Source organism: Castor canadensis, chromosome 4 (assembly GCF_047511655.1).
Source record: "Castor canadensis chromosome 4, mCasCan1.hap1v2, whole genome shotgun sequence".
Taxonomy (NCBI): Eukaryota; Metazoa; Chordata; class Mammalia; order Rodentia; family Castoridae; genus Castor; species Castor canadensis.
In genome coordinates, this window is record NC_133389.1 from 123,456,493 (window position 1) to 123,477,361 (window position 20,869).

A 20,869-nucleotide genomic window follows, 5' to 3' on the forward strand; every position below is an offset into this window, starting at 1 on the left:
TTCTGTCTCTTGCAGCCAAAACAGCATAGACTAATGTCGAATAAAGTCGGCTCTGCAGAGTGCTTGCTCAGTGCCCATGAGATTCTGGGCTTGATCCCCAGCACTGCAAAGTAAAAGGGTACATTCAGTGGTGTGTACATACACAAAGTCTGTATACAAAAAAGGGAAAAAAAGAGGTGCTTTGTCTCTTTTTAAATTTAAATATTTCTGGAAAGTATTATTTTTCATCCTTTAACAAGATTGCTACAAACTTGGAAGTCTGAACCAATATAAGCTTCTTACAATTCTTTGGGATAGAAGTGTGGCTTAATTTCACTGTGTCAATTTTAGCAACCTTAATTCTTTTTTTTTTTCCCCTTCTTTTTTTGAAATGGGTTCTTGCTATGTAGCCTAGCCTAGTCTCAAACTGGAGATCCTCCCAAGTAACTGGGATTACGGGCATGTACCTCTGCACCTGGCTGAAACCTTAATGCTCCCTTGTCATGTAGCTTCATGTGCTCACAGGTTCTTCTGGAAGGAACATTTTCAAGGGGCCAAAATTCTTCTTACCATCAATAATATATTAAGTTTTATCGGGACTTCATCAATTCCATTTAGTTGAATTTATCTTGGGCTTTTCTGAGAGGAAATTCTGACAGAAGCAGGAAAAATCAAAACAAAACATGACAGGAGCCAGGCATGTGGGCACACGACTAGAATCCCAGCATTTGGGAGGCTCAGGCTGGAGGATCATGAGTTTAAGGCCATTCTGGCTATAGCAAGTTAGAGGTCTAGGAGATTGGTAGACTCAACATGGTAAAGACCTCATCTTTCTTTCTTTCTTTCTTTTTTTCTTTTATTCATATGTACATACAATGTTTGGGTCATTTCTCCCCCCTTACCCCCCCTCCCCCGCCCCCGATCCCCGCCCTCTCCTCCCCACTGCCCTTGCTACCAGGCTGAAACTATTTTGCCCTTATCTCTGATTTTGTTGAAGAGAGAGTACAAGCAATAATAGGAAGGAACAGGGTTTTTGCTAGTTGAGATAAGGATAGCTATACAGGGAGTTGACTCGCATTGCTTTCCTGTACATATGTGTGACATTCTAAATTAATTCTTGTCAAACTAACCTTTTCTCTAGTTCCTGGTCCCCTTCTCCTATTGGCCTCTGTCGCTTTAAAGTTTCTGCATTAGTTCTTTGCATTGAAGGCAACAAATGCTATCTAATTTTTTAGGTGTCTTACCTATCCTCATACCTCCCTTGTGTGCTCTCGCTTTTATCATGTGCTCAAAGTCCAATCCCCTTGTGTTTGCCCTTGATCTAATATCCACATATGAGGGAGAACATATGATTTTTGGTCTTTTGGGCCAGGCTAACTTCACTCAGAAAGATGTTCTCCAATTCCATCCATTTACTTGCGAATGATAGGATTTCATTCTTCTTCATGGCTGAGTAAAATTCCATTGTGTATAGATACCACGTTTTCTTAACCCATTCATCAGTAGTGGGGCATCTTGGCTGTTTCCATAACTTGGCTATTGTGAATAGTGCTGCAATAAACATGGGTGTGCAGGTGCCTCTGGAGTAACCTGTGTCACATTCTTTTGGGTATATCCCCAAGAGTGGTATTGCTGGATCATATGGTAGCTCAATGTTTAGCTTTTTAAGTAGCCTCCACATTTTTTTCCAGAGTGGTTGTACTAGTTTACATTCCCACCAACAGTGTAAGAGGGTTCCTTTTTCCCCGCATCCTCGCCAACACCTGTTGTTAGTGGTGTTGCTAATGATGGCTATTCTAAAGGACCTCATCTTTCTTAAGCTCAAATTTCAGTACCACCACCAAAAATAAGTCTATGTACTTTTTTTCTTATAATTTCTTTGCTAATCTTTAAATGTCACTCTGTATAGGACAACACAAAGTAATTCATAGTATCAAGTATTTCATACTAGAAATAGTTTTACAGCTAAGAAATAAAACACTGAAAGACAAAAATATTTTCATAAAATTATAAAATATATTACTACTAATATTAAAGCTTCATTATCACAATGGTAAAGAACATAACTTATGAATGCTTTGCATTTGAAGAGTTCAGATAAAACTAATTCCATTGCCAAAAAATTAAATATTCTAATTTTTTATTGAAAGCAATAAATACATTATCACCACCTAACTACATAGTAATTCTTAGTAAAATCAGGGGAACATAATTATAAAAGTGCAAGAAAAGAGAAAATAATTTATAATGTAAAGTTCATGGACTATGCAGTAATGAATACATAATTTTCAGTGCAACCATCTCATAAATCAGGGGTCTTATCTTACCATCGTTATCTCTTACGTGGGTTTCGGTGGTATTTCACAAGTGTGACCTGTCAACTCTTTAGTCCTCTGAGTCAAACAGAAGAGTCCCTTTAGGGTCTCACCGGGGTAATGCTAACATCATGCTCAAACCCCTAGTAAATATGATAGATTCAAATTGGCTGTATCCTGAAGGTATTCTGGACTGGCTTACAGGAACAATCACTGTAAATTGTGCACAAGGATGGCGCCCTGCTGCGTACACAAGATGGCCACATTTCAACTTTCATCTCTGAAATTCAAATCAGACTTCAGACTGCATACCTACAAGTGCTACAGGAGTTCTTGTTGCCGAGTCTGAAATACCAACACTATATAAATCAGTCTTAATAGGGCATAGCCCATTATTTCCCACCCCAACCCTTACCAACATTTACACGGCCTGCTGTAATCTCTGAACACTCTTAGCTAAGCATAATATATCCTCCAGAAAGCCCACAGGTAGATGTTCCAGTTCTTTCCTGAACAGATGGGCACACAAAAGTGCATTTCTGCAGTTCTGTTCTATCCCTTTCACTTTTTCTCTTCACATCTTCCTCACCATGGAACTGAGTCACACTTCTGTCCCAGGCAAGAGAAGATGGGGCCTTATGCACAGGCAGACATTTGAAATAAGACCTTTGTCAGGTTTGGTGTGATTAAAAAAAAACACTTTATAGTTAAATATAATACAAATACAGAAGTCCACATGAAACAAACGTATAGCTTAATGAGTTCAAGGGCAACCTCCCTGACAGGCATCCATGTCAGGAGAAAAGACCTTACCCAGACATCCATAAGCACACACATCCTATTAATAACAACCTGTCTTCCCCTGTGGTCATCATTTTCTCTCCTTCTGAATACTATCGCCTGTGTTACTACTTTCCTGTGGCTGCTGTAAAAAATTACTATAAACTGGTAGCTTAAGACAGCAGAAATTTATTCTCTCAAAGTTTTACAGGCCAGAGATGTAGAATCAGGGCGCCAGCAAGCTGCTCTCCAGAAAGTTCTGGGCAGAATCCATTCCTTTCCAGTGTCTGGTGGCTGTTGACAATCCTCCACTTGTGGCCACATCACTCCAATCTCTGCCTACCTGGCCACATTGTCTCCTTTTCTTTCTGTGTCAAATCTCTCTCTGCCCAACTATAATAAGGACACTTGTCAAATTTAGGGGACTTGGATAATCCAGGGTGACTTTTTCATCTCTAGGTTCTTAATTATATCTGGGAAAGACCCTTTTTCCAATTTAAGGTAACATAAGGGTGTAAGGGCTAGGATATGGACATGTTGGCAGAAAATCATTCAGCCCACTACAACGCCCAAGTGTGATAGCTAAGCACTGTATTTAGCTTTGCCTTCTTCTTTTAGCTCTCTTCCTCTTTCTTATCCATCTCTTTTTCAGCCCTTAGGCATGCCTTGTGGAAGAAGCAGGATCATAGCCTCCTTCCCCAGCATTGAGGTTTTTCTGGTGATATTCCCATTATGTATGTTAGCATGTTCCCTTGTCCTCTGCATTTCCTATAAGTTGGTGGTTAGATCTAGAGGCTTATTCAGATTCAAGTTTGATTTTTTAGTCCAGATTACTTCACAGGTGGTGGTGATGCATTTGTTAAAAGATACCTAAGGTCTGGTTGCTCCCTGTGATACCAGAGGCCACACACACTCAGTAAGTAAATCCTTACTTCCTCAGGGACTGAAACAGTGACTTCCAGTGCTATTGTCTCTTCTTGGGGCATTTGCTGAAAGACCTCTCTAGAGGAAAACTTCCCTGTTTTACTGGCTGTCTGCCCAGAGGACACACTTTGTATAGGAGAAGCAGCAGGATCAATGCATGTGGTCTTATCTTGTTTACCTCTTTGGAAAATAAGCAGTTATTAGCGTCTGCCATAGGTGATTGATTAGATTTATTATATTTTTAAATCACTATGAATCCATGGACTTAAATGATGGCCTCTACTAGTCCATTTTAGTCACTTTTTTCTTTCAGTGTTAGAGGTTGAACACAGGGCCATCAGAGTTGCTTTTATTAATCCCCAGTTTATTCCATCCTGAGCCAGTGGATACCTCTGCAGATTGTTTCCCAGTTTCTTTGGTTTGAACTCTAATAGGTTTTTGTTGTTTAGTTTTGTGACAGAGTGTCCCTTTGTAGCCCAGGCTGGCCTTGAACTCTCTATCTTCCTGTCTCAACCTCCTGAGTGCTGGGATTACAGCTGTAAGCTACCACACTCACCTGTATAGCTTTTGATAACTTCTTTGCTATCTGGTATGACAAGATGCTCCTGGCTCATTTTGTGCATTTCCTGACTCACACCTGGAGTGAACCCTTTGAGCATCCCTGGTTTCTATTAGTGAGAAATGATATTTCAAGACCACAGTCTGGACACTCAGATGTGTACTGTTACTGGATTGTTCATTCTTTCTGAGCCTAAAATTAAAATATATGATAATACTAACACAAATGTAGAAGAAGGGTAATTAGAGTTAAAATAAATGTTAGAGAAGTCTAAAGGCACGCTAGGGTGCTTCCTAACCTCATTTGTCCCAACAACTATACCTTCTTTTCCTCACAGAAATTATTCTGGTCTTTTTAGCTGGGTGTGATTGTGCACAACTATAATCCCAGTGCTTGGGAGGCTGAGGCAGGAGGATCATAAGTTCAAAACCAGCCTGGGCTATGTAGTAAGACCCTGTCTCAAAAAACAAAAAGCAACAAAAAAGTTGTTTAAAAAAATTAAATATTCTGGTTTTCAAGGTTACCTGGGATGACAGAATTAGGGTACTGCATTTTTTTTTTTTTCTGGAGTGGGCAAATGCTCATTTTTTTTATTATAAACTTTTTTTTCTTTTTAATTTTTACTTTTTTATTATTCATATGTACATACAATGCTTGGGTCATTTCTCCTCCCTGCCCCCACCCCCTCCCTTACCACCCACTCCACCCCTCCCTCTCCCCTCCACCTCCTCAATACCCGGCAGAAACTATTTTGCCCTTATCTCTAATTTTGTTGAAGAGAGAGTATAAGCAATAATAGGAAGGAACAAGGGTTTTTGCTAGTTGAGATAAGGATAGCTGTACAGGGAGTTGACTCACATTGAATTCCTGTGCGCATGTGCTACCTTCTAGGTTAATTCTTTTTGATCTAACCTTTTCTCTAGTTCCTGGTCCCCTTCTCCTATTGGCCTCAGTTGCTTTTAAGGTATCTGCTTTAGTTTCTCTGCGTTGAGGGCAACAAATGCTAGCTAATTTTTTAGGTGTCTTATCTATCCTCACTCCTCCCTTGTGTGCTCTCGCTTTTATCGTGTGCTCAAAGTCCAATCCCCTTGTTGTGTTTGCCCTTGATCTAATGTCCACATATGAGGGAGAACATACGATTTTTGGTCTTTGGGCCAGGCTTATGTCACTCAGAATCATGTTCTTCAATTCTGTCCATTTACTAGTGAATGATAACATTTCGTTCTTCTTCATGGCTGCATAAAATTCCATTGTGTATAGATACCACATTTTCTTAATCCATCGTCAGTGGTGGGGCATCTTGGCTGTTTCCATAACTTGGCTATTGTGAATAGTGCCGCAATAAACATGGGTGTGCAGGTGCCTCTGGAGTAACCTGTGTCACAGTCTTTTGGGTATATCCCCAAGAGTGGTATTGCTGGATCAAATGGTAGATCAATGTTTAGCTTTTTAAGTAGCCTCCAAATTTTCTTCCAGAGTGGTTGTACTAGTTTACATTGCCGCCAATAGTATAAGAGGGTTCCTTTTTCCCCAAATCCTCATTAACATCTGTTGTTGGTGGTGTTGCTAATGATGGCTATTCTAACAGGGGTGAGGTGGAATCTTAGTGTGGTTTTAATTTGCATTTCCTTTATTGCTAGAGATGGTGAGCATTTTTTCATGTGTTTTTTGGCCATTTCAATTTCTTCTTTTGAGAAAGTTCTGTTTAGTTTAGTTGCCCATTTCTTTATTGGTTCATTAGTTTTGGAAGAATTTAGTTTTTTAAGTTCCCTATATATTCTGGTTATCAGTCCTTTGTCTGATGTGTAGCTGGCAAATATTTTCTCCCACTCTGTGGGTGTTCTCTTCAGTTTAGAGACCATTTTTTTTGTTGAGCAGAAGCTTTTTAGTTTTATGAGGTCCCATTTATCTATGCTATCTCTTAGTTGCTGTGCTGCTGGGGTTCCATTGAGAAAGTTCTTACCTATACCTACTAATTCCAGAGTATTTCCTACTCTTTCCTGTATCAACTTTAGAGTTTGTGGTCTGATATTAAGATCCTTGATCCATTTTGAGTTAATATTGGTATAGGGTGATATACATGGATCTAGTGTCAGTTTTTTGCAGACTGCTAACCAATTTTCCCAACAGTTTTTTTGAAGAGGCAGCTTTTTCTCCATCATATATTTTTAGTGCCTTTGTCAAAGACAAGTTGGTTATAGTTGTGTGGCTTCATATCTGGGTCCTCTATTCTGTTCCACTGGTCTTCATGTCTGTTTTTGTGCCAGTACCATGCTATTTTTATTGTTATTGCTTTGTAATATAGTTTGAAGTCAGGTATTGTGATACCTCCAGCATTGTTCTTTTGACTGAGTATTGCCTTGGCTATTCGTGGTCTCTTATGTTTCCATATAAATTTCACAGTAGATTTTTCAATCTCTTTAATGAATGTCATTGGAATTTTGATGGGAATTGCATTAAACATGTAATTATTTTTGGGAGTATAGACATTTTTACTATGTTGATTCTACCTATCCATGAGCATGGGAGATCTCTCCACATTCTATAGTCTTCCTCAGTCTCTTTCTTCAGAAGTTTATAGTTTTTCTTGTAGAGGTCTTTCACATCTTTTGTTAGGTTTACACCTAGGTATTTGATTTTTTTTTTTGAGGCTATTGTAAATGGAATTGTTTTCATACATTCTTTTTCCGTTTGCTCATTGTTAGTGTATAGAAATGCTAATGATTTTTCTATGTTGATTTTATATCCTGCTACCTTGCTGTAGCTATTGATGATGTCTAGAAGCTTCTGAGTAGAGTGTTTTGGGTCTTTAAGGTATAGGATCATGTCATCTGCAAATAGGGATATTTTGACAGTTTCTTTACCTATTTGTATTCCTTTTATTCCTTCTTCTTGCCTAATTGCTCTGGCTAACAATTCCAGTACTATGTTGAATAGGAGTGGAGATAGTGGGCATCCTTGTCTGGTTCCTGGTTTTAGAGGAAATGGTTTCAGTTTTTCTCCATTAAGTATAATGCTGGCTGTAGATTTGTCATATATAGCTTTTATAATGTTGGGGTACTTTCCTTCTATTCCTAGTTTTCTTAGAGCTTTTATCATGAAATGGTGTTGGATCTTATCAAAGGCTTTTTCTGCATCTATTGAGATGATCAATAGATCATCTTTTTGGTTTTTGTCTTTGCTTCTGTTAATGTGCTTTATTATGTTTATTGATTTTCGTAGGTTGAACCACCCCTGCATTCCTGGGATGAAGCCTACTTGGTCTTGGTGAATAATCTTTCTGATATGTTGTTGAATTCAGTTTGCCATTATTTTGTTGAGGATTTTTGCATCAAGGTTCATTAAGGAGATTGGCCTATACTTCTCCTTTTTGAAGATGTCTTTGCCTGGTTTTGGGATAAGTGTAATACTGGCTTCATAAAATGTGTTTGGCAGTTTTCCTTCCCTTTCTATTTCATGGAACATTTTAAGGAGGGTTGGTATCAGTTCTTCTTTACAGGTCTGATAGAATTCAGCAGAGAATCCATCAGGTCCTGGACTTTTCTTTTTTGGGAGACTCTTGATTGCTGCTTCAATTTCATTTTGTGTTATAGATCTATTCAGGTGATTAATGTCCTCTTGACTCTGTTTTGGATGATCATATGTATCTAGAAATCTGTCCATTTCTTTAAGATTTTCAAATTTATTTGAATATAGGTTCTTGAAGTAGTCTCTGATGATATCCTGGACTTCCATGGTGTTTGTTGTTATCTCCCCTTTTGCATTCCTGATTCTACTAATTTGGGTTTTTTTCTCTCCTCATTTTAGTCAGGTTTGCCAGGGGTCTGTCGATCTTGTTTATTTTTTCAAAGAACCAAATTTTTGTTTCATTAATTCTTTGTATGGTTTTTTTGGTTTCTATTTCACTGATTTCAGCTCTTATTTTTATTATTTCTCTCCTTCTATTTGTTTTGGGATTTGCTTGTTCTTGTTTTTCTAGGAGTTTGAGATGTTTCATTAGGTCATTGATTTGGGATCTTTCAGTCTTTTTAATATATGCACTCATGGCTATAAACTTTCCTCTCAGGACTGCCTTTGCTGTGTCCTATAGGTTCTGGTACGTTGTGTTTTCATTTTCATTGACTTCCAGGAACTTTTTAATTTCCTCTTTTATTTCATCATTGACCCATTATTCATTAAGTAATGAGTTATTCATTTTCCAGCTGTTTGCATGTTTTTTGTCTTTACTTTTGTTGTTGAGTTCTACTTTTACTGCATTGTGATCAGATTGTATTCACAGTATAATTTCTATTTTCTTATATTTGCTCAGGCTTGCTTTGTGCCCTAGGATATGATCTATTTTGGAGAAGGTTCCCTGGGCTGCTGAGGAGAATGTATATTGTGTAGAAGTTGGATGAAATGCTCTGTAGACATCAAGTATGTCCATTTGATCTATTGTATATTTTACATCTTAGATTTCTTTATTGATTTTTTTGCTTGGATGACCTATCTATTGGTCATTATCTATTGATAATGGAGTGTTAAAGTCTCCCACGACCACTGTGTTGGAGTTAATATATGCTTTTAGGTCTTTCAGGGTATGTTTGATGAAATTGGGTGCGTTGACATTGGATGCATATAGTTTGATAATTATTATTTCCTTTTGGTCTATTTCCCCTTTTATTAGTATGGAATGCCCTTCTTTATCTCGTTTGATCAATGTAGGTTTGAAGTCTACTTTGTCAGAGATAAGTATTGCTACTCCTGCCTGTTTTTGGGGGCCATTGGCTTGGTAAATCTTCCTCCAGCCTTTCATCCTAAGCCTATGCTTATTTCTGTTGGTGAGATGGGTGTCCTGTAAGCAACAAATTGTTGGATCTTCCTCTTTAATCCATTTTGTGAAACGGTGCCTTTTGATGGGGGAATTAAGTCCGTTAGCATTAAGTGTTAGTACTGATAGTTGTGTGGTGATTCCTGTCATTTAGTTGTCTTAGTTGTTTGAAGGTTGATTGTGTGTACCTAAGTTGAGGTTACTGTCTACTTTCTTGCTTTTTCTTTTCCTGTAGTTTGGTGCTGCCAGCCCTTTCATGGTTATGTTGGGTTTCACTTTCTGTGTGCAGAATCCCTTGAAGAATCTTTTGTAGTGGTGGCTTTGTGGTCACATATTGTTTTAGTTTCTGCTTATCATGGAAGACTTTTATTGCTCCATCTATTTTGAATGATAGTTTTGCTGGGTAGAGTATCCTAGGGTTGAAGTTATTTTCATTCAGTGCCCGGAAGATCTCACCCCACGCTCTTCTTGCTTTTAATGTTTCTGTTGAGAAGTCTGCTGTGATTCTGATGGGTTTACTTTTGTATGTTACTTGTTTTTTCTCTCTTACAGCCTTCAATATTCTTTCCTTAGTTTCTGAACTTGTTGTTTTAATGATGATATGTCATGGGGTAGTTCTATTTTGATCTGGTCTGTTTGGTGTCCTGGAGTCCTCTTGCATTTGTATGGGAATATCTTTCTCTAGATTTGGGAAATTTTCTGTTATTATTTTGTTGAATATATTACGCATTCCCTTCGCTTGCACCTCTTCTCCTTCTATGCCCATGATTCTCAAGTTTGGTCTTTTGATGGAGTTGGTTAGTTCTTGCATTTTCTTTTCACAGGTCTTGAGTTGTTTAATTAATAGTTCTTCAGTTTTTCCTTTAATTCCATTTTGTCTTCGAGTTCTGAGGTTCTGTCTTCTGTTTGTTCTATTCTGCTGGATTGGCCTTCCGTTTTGTTTTGCAATTCTGTTTCGTTCTTTTTTCTGAGGTTTTCCATATCCTGGGTGGTTTCCTCTTTAATGTTGCCTATTTTTGTCCTGAGTTCATTTATCTGTTTATTAATCATGTTCTCTGTTTCACTTTGGTGTTTATGCAGTGGTTCTATGGTTTCCTTTATTTCTTCTTTTGCTTTTTCAAATTCTCTATTTTTGTTGTTTTGGAATTTCTTGATTGTCTCCTGTACATTTTGGTTGATCCTATCCAGTATCATCTCTATAAATTCTCATTGAGTACCTGTAGTATGTCTTCTTTTAAATTATTCTTGTGGGCATCATTGGGTCCTTTGGCATAGTTTATCTTCATTTTGTTGGAGTCTGGATCTGAGTATCTGTTTTCTTCATTTCCCTCTGGTTTCTGTACTAATTTTTTGCTGTAGGGAAACTGGTTTCCCTGTTTTTTCTGTTTTCCTGTCATTGCCCTTGGTGTTGTTATTGTCCCTGTACTGTGTGCAATTAAGTATTTTCTGGCTTATAATAATAGCACTAGTGATATTTAGAATGGAAGGGTGAGAGGAGATGGAAAGCAAAGAAATTAAAGGAAAAGGGAAAAACGAATAATCAAGTAGAAAAAAACCAAAAAACAAAACAAAGAAACAAACAAAAAAGGTTTCAAAGATATAAACAGGGAGAGGCAGTGTACTAACCAACAGTAAGCTGAAAAGGCATTAGAGAGACAGAGAGAGGATTGAAAATAAAAAATAAAAAGAATAAAGATAAGAATAAAAATAAAAAATAAGTAAATGAAAGAAAAAATGTATATATGTATATAGAAAAAAAATAAAATAAAATAAAAATAAGCCTTTTCTCAACCAGCAAAAGCCCTTGTTCCTTCCTGTTATTGCTTATACTTTCTCTTCAACAAAATTAGAGATAAGGGCAAAATAGTTTCTGCTGGGTATTGAGTTGTTGGGGGGGAGAGGGAGGGGGTGGAGTGGGTGGTAAGGGAGGGGGTGGGGGCAGGGGGGAGAAATGACCCAAGCCTTGTATGCACATATGAATAATAAAACAATAAAAAAACCCTCCAAGTTCAAATGCAATGAAGTTTCAGTTTTAATAATTTTGGTTTTGTCTCCGCCTCCAATCCTGGAGATGGTGCCTCAGATGTTGTTCTGTAGTTGTCTCATCAAAGGGGTAACATAAGAAAAAAAAAAAAACCCACAAAGTGTCCCAAGTTCAATTGCAATACTGTTTCAGTAAGTTTTTCAGCATGCAGGTGTAGTTCGGTTGTTTTCTCATGAAAGGTAGGGAGCGAGAAAAAAAGGTTGTGGAGACAGGTCTGTGAATGGCTATCTGCGGCTGTGGCTTGCCTGCCCGCTGCTGTCAGCCTGCTGTTGCTGGTGGCGTTATTTATGCAGCTCTCTGGGGGTAAGCTTAGCACTCACCTGGCCCAGCAGGCTTTGTTTACTCAGAGTTCTGTGCACGATGCCACTGGTACAAGCTTTCCCCTTTCCAAGCACACTGGGGGAGGTGACACTGCACCCGCTTTCTCAGGCCTGCGTGTTTATTTACAGTTCACACGGGAAGTGGGTCTTCTGCCCTCTTCTGTGGAGTTTTCCTCCCTCCGCCACTCTCACAAGCTTTCCCACTCCTGGTTTCTGGGTGCTCCTGCCTTCTCCGGCCAGGCCTGGCTTGTTTATTTACAGTTCCAGGAGGGATTCCCCTCCCCCCCTTTGGCGCTCAGGGCCCACCCTCTTTCCCGTGTGTCTTTATTGTTCTTATTGCTTATCACTCAGTTTCTCTTTTTTCTCTGGATGGGGGTCAGTCTGTCCAGGGGGTACACTGATCTGGCCCAGGGTTGTCTGTGGGAGTACCATGTACCACTTAGCTCACCTTGTCTGTGTCTTCCCAAGCCGTCTGGATGCGGGCAACTGGCGGCAGCCCGGGGGCCCTCCTGGTTTCCCTGTTCAATGTGAAGTGAGAGGCTCTGCGCAGGCTGGAGGTGTGGAGGGGTCAAAGTTTTGCCTCCTCTCGGTGGCCTTGCCTGCAAGGTGTGTCTCCAGCATCTCTCCAAGATTTCATTTTAGGAGATATGCTTTCTGCTTCCTCCCTCAAGCCGCCATCTTGGAAATCCCTCAGGGTACTGCATCATAACTTGTTTGTATCCCTTCAACACACACACACACACACACACACACACACACACACATGCCATTCTCGGAATACCAATACATGCAATGTGGGAATGAATTCTTATTAATTTAGATTGATTTATTTATTTTTGTCTTGTAGTCACTAGGCAGGTGCTCTACCACGTGAATCAATGCTCCAGCCCAATTTTGGATTTCTTAAATATACTGAAGAGAAAGTAGATAAGAAGGTGAGTTTGAAGCTGTCCAATTACCACTTGGAATTTTACTCAAACGAAATAAAAAAATGGTAAGGAATTCCAGCCAGAACCACTAAACATACATTCAAAGTAGAAAAGGGTTCGGGCATTTTGCTCCTCATAATTTTTTTTCCATTTTTTTCCTGGGAGGGCTACCGTGTTCCTGGAGGCACTGTAGTACTGGGTCAGTGCATGGGGCTCCAACTCCACCTCCCTGCTCCAAAACCTGTTTAATATGTTTTTCCTGGACAGAGGACTTATCAGATCTTAAACTGATAAGAGCAGATACTACACTTGATTTGAGCCAAAAGGCCATGAGGCTACACTTTCTTTGGAAGGCCTTTGAAGCATGGCTTGTAAGGATTTCCTTCCACCTTTCTAACTCCCATTTTCATTCGCAGAGGCTTGGCTGAGGGCTTGTAGGAAGACGCTGCAGATAATATTGACCATGGTAGGAGATCCAACTCAACACAAAGGAGAGATAAAATTATTTTCAAGTATGTTTAAGTAAATATATAAAAACAAATTTGTTGGTTTTTAAAGTATGTCTGTTCCTTTTATACCCCTGCTTTTAAATTTATTTATTTATTTATTTATTTATTTTGGTGGGTCTGGGGTTTGAACTCAGAGCTTCATGCTTGCAAAGCATGTGCTCTACCAGTTGAGCCACTCCTCCAGTCCATTTTGCTCTGGTTATTTTGGAGATGGGATTTCCTGAACTGTTTCTAAAAGTTGGCCTCAAACTGTGATCATTCTGATCTCAGCCTCCAAGTAGCTAAGATTACAAGCATAGCCACTGGCACCTGGCTTTTTAAAATTTTTGAAATAGGGGTCTCACTGTGTTTCACAGGCTGGCTTCAACCAATCCTCCCTCCTTAACCCATAGAAGCTGGGACTACAGATGTGTTATGCCTGGTTTACAAAGGCAAGCTGAACATTCAGGCTTTCTTTAAAAAAAATTATTAATTTTTTTTTTTGCAGCACTGGGGTTTGAACTCAGGGCCTCACACTTGCTAAGCAGGCACTCTATAGCTTGAGCCACTCTGCCAGAGAATATTCAGGCTTTTAAGAGAAGTTAGTAAGACAAGATGATGAATCTAGAATTTTCTGTCCTTGGACAAGAAGTAGCTTCTGTAAGAAGTTTGGGCAGATGCCGGTGGCTCATGCCTGTAATCTAGCTACTTGGGAAGCTAAGATTGGGATGATTGTGGTTCAAGCCCATGCTGGACAAATACATAGGAAGACCCCATTTCCAAAATAACCAGTGCAAAAGCAGGTAGAGTGCCTGCTTTGCAAGCATGAAGTCCTGAGTTCAAACCCCAGTCTCAAAAAAAAAAAAGCAGTTTTGGGGTGGGAATTGCACATCTTTAGAAGTCCCAAGAATGCAGATTTGCTCAGCTTCATCAACATCAAGGGGCACAGATGACTTATGAAATTGCTAGAAAATTTAAAAAAATATATACCTAATCAAAATGACCATTACTCTATGGTTGGGGACAACTTCAGTGTTCAAGTGCATTTTGTGGCTTTGAATTTCCTGAGTTTGTTTTTATCTTGCATAGCTGTCAGATTTTGAAAAGTAGTTTTAACTGGGCATCTTTCCAAATTGACACCTGCTTTCTGTGAACCTCTGGCTTTTACTTCTTAAGTTATAAGTAAAAATGTTCTTGGCCATTGCAAACGATGAGCTGCAACTCCAAAAACTTTTTCAGTGAGGAAGCTCAAAGTTTGATGAGAAAACAGTGGCCAAGATATAACAAAACATCTGTGCAAGGAGAGCAGCATCCTGTCTCACAAATTCAGGATCAGAAACCATCAGGCTCCCTTCCTTTGTTTTTCCTTCCTTTTCTATAAAAACTAAACATTTAGAAGAATTTAAATGAAGGACAGGAGAGCCACCTGTCCAGTCCTCCAGGTCCCTCGTTTCCTCTGCTTGCATAGTGACTTTACTTCTGGTCTTGGAGGATACTTTGAAGTCAGGTCTTTTTCTTTTTCGTGTGTGTGTGTGTGTGTGTGTGTGTGTGTGTGTTGGTATTGGAGTTTGAACTCAGGACCTTGCATTTGCTAAGCAGGCGCTACCATTTGAGCCATGCCTGACCCCTTGCAGTCACTTCTTTGATTGGATATGCACCTCACACACTATCTGCCTTGTTTTATGAGCAGATAAATATAACAACATAGTCTACAAGGCACTGTGACCCCTTTGTGTATCTCATACCTGTAATCCTAGCTACTTGGAAGGCTGAGATCAGGAAGATAATAGTTCAAGCCAACCTGAGCAAACAGTTGAGAGACCCAATCTCCAAAACAACTAGAGCAAAATGAACTGGAGGTGTGGCTTAGACAGGAGAGTGCCTGCTTTGCAAATGAAAAAAAATTACATTTGATTAAATCAGCATGTAATTGAGTATCTTAAAATTTCCAAATAAGTAGAACAAAAACATTGGTACAGGAAAAATTACAGTAAATGGCAAGTTTCTTTCTTTCTTTTTTTTTTTGGAGGCAAAGTAAATAGCCTTGGCTGACCTTAAACTTGAAATCATCCTTCCTCAGCCTCTCAAGTGCTGGGATTATAGGCATGTATCACCACACCTGACTATAGTTTGTTTCTTAAAGAAGCCCCTACTCTAAAATTGTATGAACTTTACGCCCACAAAGCCTGGATGTACCCATACATGTCAGATGGTAACAAGTGTTACGAAGGAAAGTTAGGATAAAGTCGATGGTCTGACATCATTTGGGGAGAGACGTTATTTATATAGGGTGGTCAACAAAGACCTCTCTGATAAGATGACATTGGTGCACCCTTGGAAACAGGAATTGAGACATACATATTGTGAAGTCTTCTGTACACATGTTATCCAAAGGGATTTTTCTTAGAATTAATTCTTTTACAATATTTTTCATCTACAAAATCAAGGCTCAAGTATATTAATAATTCCATGCACTCTTTAAGCAATCAGTTCATAACAAAGGCTAACTGTGAATTCTCATGAAAAAAAGTTCATTTTCTTCAGAGGACTTAGAGTTGCACAGAGATTACAGATGGACATACATCCACACTTGGTCCTCCACAGTGTTACTCCTCCAACTCTAGAATTGTTACATTCTCTCTTTTTCAGCCTGTGGTCGTTTCTAGCACTCTTGACTCTGAAAATCAGAACAAACATCTTCATACATTCTGCAAGCCATGTAGAGTTTGCACTGCTCAGAGACAAAGGAGACCTAGGCGGGAAGAATATTGTAGCTGGTAAGTCTGAGCTATTTTTACAGAAAACCCATCCACCTAATGAAGACAGGCAATATAGATACACTGTGTGTTACTTTAATGGAAACAACACAGAAAGGGGGCAGGAACAAAAAGAGATCAAAAGGTTATTAAACAACCTGGAATTAATAATAACACGCTCTTAAAGTTTCAAACCAGTACATTCTGCTTTTTTCCTGTCTTCCTATAAAGAAAGACTTATTAGAGAAGAGACGTGATGAATTTAACTAGACTCTGAGCTTACATGAGATAGAAGGTAGAGCCTGGATTTTATTTACTTTGGGATTTTTCAGGGCCAAGCACATAGTAGGCACATGATATAGGATTGTGGAATTAAAAATTAGTGCTAAACTGAGCAATCACAGCCATAATTCCTTTACACTGCCTGATGATGCTCGAGTTCAAATTTATTTATGAATTTCTCATCGTTTTCCAGGGCCTGCTCACACAAAACCCAGGGACAATGGCATGGAGCAGTCCTGGGCCCTGCCGTGCAGTCACAGAAAATATGAGCCTCACAAGAATATTAAAGCCCAAAAGCTGTAAGCATGGTTCACCAATTCCAGAATGATCTCCCCAGAATCTGTCAGCATGGCTCACTGATTCCAGAATGATCTCCCCAAAAGCTGTCAGCATGGCTCACCAATTCCAGAATGATCTCCCCAAAAGCTGTAAGTATGGCTCACTGATTCCAGAATGATCTCCCCAAAAGCTGTAAGCATGGCTCACCAATTCCAGAATGATCTCCCCAAAAGCTGTCAGCATGGCTCACTGATTCCAGAATGATCTCCTTATATGGTAGTACAAGTTATCATGTTGTTGGGAAAATGGAAGGCAGGGAGCCTGGCAGTCTGTGCTTGGTGGACATTACACTCTGCAGAACTGGCAAGAAATGTAAACTGTGTGTGTACTCTGGAGATACAAGACAGACATGGAAAGCCATGGTCCTCTTCCTGCATCTCTATCTTGTTTATATTCTTTGCTCTGTCTTAGTTCATCCACAACTAAGTAAAAACAACTTGAAGGAAATCCAAGTTTTTCTTCTCTCTATTCCCAAACTCAGATCACATTTCAGTTTCCAGCTTACATTATATTGTCCCACTCTGTTTTTACAGCAAACACATAATAAAAGATGACAAGCTGAGCACGTATTATCTTAAGAGAGCACAGGAATATGTTCCTGCCCCCAGAGAACAATCAAGCAAGGGAAACAAAACCTATTGAAACCATTATCACCAAAACCAATGTCAAAGTTACAGGATCCAAGACCTGAAATAGAACCAGAAGACATTCATTTCATTCCATGTATGAGTGTAGAAACTAGCCTTTTCGAATTACATTTTTATAGAATTTTAAAACATAACAAAAGGTTATCTAGTAAGGAATTATTTGATCTATCTAAGCTAGACCACCATCACACCACACACACATTTCTTTGAGGCTGTGGTGGAAGGTCATAGGACCTTAATCTCTCGGTTGTTTCTGTGATGGCTCAGTTTCCACCCTGTAAAGGTGGATTTTTTGTTTCTCTGGCAGTTTCCTAAACTGTCACTGTGGCCTGGGTGTGGTGTGAGGGTCTTATCCAGATGAGGCCCAGAGCCTCTGCCCAGAACCTCAGCCTCCCAAGAGAGAGTACACTACTGCATTGGAAGAAGCATCAGAGAAAAGAAAGCTTGGGGTTACACTGGGTAAACCCTAATATGTTGCTCCTACGTAGGATGTACTGTACCTGAGTGACTGTAGGAAACATGTGTGGGTTCATTTCAATAAGTCATGGAGGTCACAACTGGGACTGAGCAGACAATTCATAGATAAAAACAGTAAGAGGTGCTATAGTGGGAGAAGCAAGTGGTTCTGGAACACAGAAGAGGGGTAACTTAGCATGCAATAGAGACACCTGCACACCTGTGTTTAGAGCAGCACTGTTCACAATAGCCAAACTGTGGAATCCACCTAGGTGACCACCTAGATGAATGAACAAAGAAAATGTGATGTATCTACACAATGGAGTAGATACATCATGTGATGTATCAAATGTGATGTATCTACACAATGGAGTAGATACACAATGGAGTAGATACATTCTTCTTTAAAGAAGAATGAAATTATGTCATTTCAGGACGATGAATGAAACTAGAGATTCTCATGTTAACTGAACTGAGACTAAGAAAGACAAATTTCTCATGTTCTTTTTCACATGTAGAATTGAGACAAGAGTGTAAAATGAGGACAAGAATCAGTGGGATGGAGGAAAGTGAAGGAGACAGTTAAGAGGGGAATGAATATGATCAAAATACTTTATACAGGTATAAAAATAGGACAATGAAATCTGTTAAAATTGTTTAAAAAGGGGGTGGAAGGGGGAATGAGAAAGTAATGGGCGAATTCGATCAAAGTACATTGTATGCATGTATGGAAATACTGCAATGAACCCCTTTTGTATAATTAATATATGCTAATTTAAAACAACTAAAAAAAGAAATAATATCTGAACTAAAACCTGAAGACCTATGTCTTTTGTCTTGACCTTTCTCCCCACCCATCTAATAATTACGGTGCCTTACCTCCCTCTTATTTATTTATTTCTTGCAGTACTGGGGTTTGAACTCAGATCTTTGCGCTTGGTAGGCAGGTGCTCCACCACTTGAGCTATACCCTGGTTATTTTAGAGATAAGGTCTTGAATTTTGCCCAGGCAAACCTGGACTGTGATCCTCCTATTTTAAGCTTCCTACACACAGGGATGACAGGGGAGTGCCACCACACCTTTTCTTCTGTTGAGATGGGGTCTTGCAAACTTTCTTTTTTAAAAAAAGCAAGGGTTTATTTCAGTATGACAGTATAAAGTTTCTGGTGGAGAAGGAGAGAAACATTTCCTGTTCTCCACCCAGGAAATGGGAGTAAAGACTTCCCTGCAAACTTTTTCGCCTAGGCTGACCTGGAACTGTGGTCCTCCTGATCCCAGCCTCCCATGTAGTTGGGATGACAGACACACACCACTGTGCCCAGCTATTGGTTGAAATAGGGTCTTGAAAGCTTTTTGTCTGGGCTGGCCTTGAACCCTTGCCCTCCTGATCTCAACCTCCCAAGCAGCTAGGATTCCAGGCATGAGCCACCAGTCTCCAGCTCTCACCTCCCTCTTCCCACAGTCAACAGAAGCTCCAGTATGCCCAGCCATCCCGCCTCATTCTCTGTGTTCAGCGCAGGTTCCAATCTGACCAAATCCCCCACCCTTCCAGTTCCTCCACAACCCTTTCCATATGCTTTCTAGAACCCTGGAGCTCCAGATGTATAATAAACATGCACCCCTGTCTCTCATCAATTTTTCTGTGACTCCTTGAGCTCACTGCGTGGTGTGTCAATCTCCTGAGGACACTGGCTTCCCACAGCCTTTTCAAGGGAAGCAACTATTCTTCTCAGGACCTGTGTATTTTTCCTCCTTGACCCATTGTCACTTCCAAACTCTTTCTTCCTTCCTTTCTTTCTTTTTTGGCAGTAGTGAGGTTTGAACTCAGGGTCTCACACTTGCTAGGCAGGTGCTCTACCACTTGAGCCACTCCACCAGCTCTTTTGAGATAGGGTCTCTGGAACTATTTGCCTGGCCTGGCCTTCAACTACAATCCTCCTGATCTCTGTCTCCCAAGTAGCTAAGATTATGGGTGTGAGCTACCAGCGCCCAGCTCTTCCTCCTTCTTTCTTCAAGAGCCCAAGATCATTGTTTCTACAATCCAGTGATCTCTCAGTCACCCGGTTCATTCACTGAAGATTTGACAGTTGGCTCATTGTCCTTCACTTCACCCTGATTCTTGTTATTTTTATTCTTATGGTCTCCCATCCAACATTTTAAATGCCCAGCTCACTAACCTTACCACATTTTTAAAAAGTCACCTGCTGTGTCTATCCTGTCTTCATTGTCCTCCTTATCCACCTGTGATTTCCTGGTTTTCTGTTAGGAAAAGCAGCTCTACTTCTTTCATATTCACCTACCCTACTAAGTGTAACTCCAGACCTTCCCTGGGCCTGCAGCAGAGCCGATGAGCACTGGAACAGTGTCTTACATGTATGGCCACAGAGCTAAAGCAAACACTTAGTAACTGCTTCATAATCCTATAAGGTTTTTCTTACATGATCAATATTTCACCCTTTGAGTCACTATTTATGTTTTCTCTTTCCTGAGGAAACAAGAGTTCTGTTCTTCTAACCACCAATCTTCTTACATCTGCACCAATATTTCCCATCTTCCCACATATTACAAATATCACTTTACCAAAGTGCTATGGAGCGTTTTTCTCTTGCTTCTCTGAGCCTATCTTCTCAAGAGCATCAATCTTGCAATTTTTCCCCTCTCTCATGGACTACCAATTTCTCCCTTTATTATATATATCTTACCATTCTTTTTTTTTTCTTACCATTCTTAAAGTCTTTAAAAAAAATCCTAGATTAAAAATAATCAGTTGATCTTAGATCCATTTTCAGGAGCATTCCATTTCTTTGCTCCCTTTCATAGAAAAACTTCTCAAAAGAATTATATATAATCTCAGTTACTCAGGAAGTGGAAATCGACGGATCAAGGTTCAAGGCCAGGCCTGGGCAAAAGTATGAGCCCTTATCTGAAAAAAACAAAAAAAGCTAAAGCCCTGGGGGCATGGCTCAAATGGTAAAGCCCTTTAGCAAGCAGGAAGCTCTGAATTCAATTCCCAGTAACACACACACACACACACACACACACACACAGAGAGAGAGAGAATTAGCAATCCTTTTCTGTTTCCAATTCCTCACCTACTGTTCAGCCTTCTCCAGGGCTTCCATCTCCATCACATCACTAAATATTTTTTCAGGGCTGCCTGGCTTCACCTACAGCTTTCATGCTGCCTAATTTTATGGACACTCTTTTTCTTCATTTTATATGAATTCTTGTGAAAACTGA

General features: G+C 39.7%; 1 pseudogene; it reads right to left on the reverse strand.

Moving 5' to 3' along the window:
• Nucleotides 1–12,822: 12,822 nt before the first annotated feature.
• Nucleotides 12,823–12,999, reverse strand: LOC141422762 (U2 spliceosomal RNA; annotated as a pseudogene).
• Between the last annotated feature and the right edge of the window lie 7,870 nt (nucleotides 13,000–20,869).